The sequence below is a fragment of the Penaeus monodon genome, chromosome 31 (assembly GCF_015228065.2).
Source record: "Penaeus monodon isolate SGIC_2016 chromosome 31, NSTDA_Pmon_1, whole genome shotgun sequence".
Taxonomy (NCBI): domain Eukaryota; kingdom Metazoa; phylum Arthropoda; class Malacostraca; order Decapoda; family Penaeidae; genus Penaeus; species Penaeus monodon.
Genome location: NC_051416.1, coordinates 15255772 through 15256024, shown reverse-complemented (window position 1 = coordinate 15256024; position 253 = coordinate 15255772). Strand labels below are relative to the sequence as shown.

The 253-nt window shown below is 50.2% G+C and overlaps 1 long non-coding RNA gene across 1 annotated transcript in view; it reads left to right on the top strand.

Annotated features, from left to right (window-relative positions):
- LOC119593049 overlaps positions 1–253 on the top strand; it is a 42241-nt gene that overhangs the window by 26428 nt on the left and 15560 nt on the right. The gene's annotated exons all lie outside the window — the stretch shown is intronic.

The window sequence follows — 253 nt, the reverse complement described above, 5'->3', positions numbered from 1 at the left end:
AGCCCATTCTTATCTGGTTGCTTTCTCTCTCCTTTCTTATCACTCTCCCCATCCCTCCTTTCCTTCTCTTCTCTCCCTCCTCTCTTTCATTTCTTATCTGTCTTTCCTTCTTCTTACCGCTTCCCTTTTCCCTCTCTCCTCCCCTTCTTTCCTTCGTCCCCTCTCCCCTCTCTCCATGGAGATTAATACACAGGGCCAAAAAAGAGGGAGGGTGCCACTTGGCCCTCGTTTGGCACTCGCATGAGCTGATGCT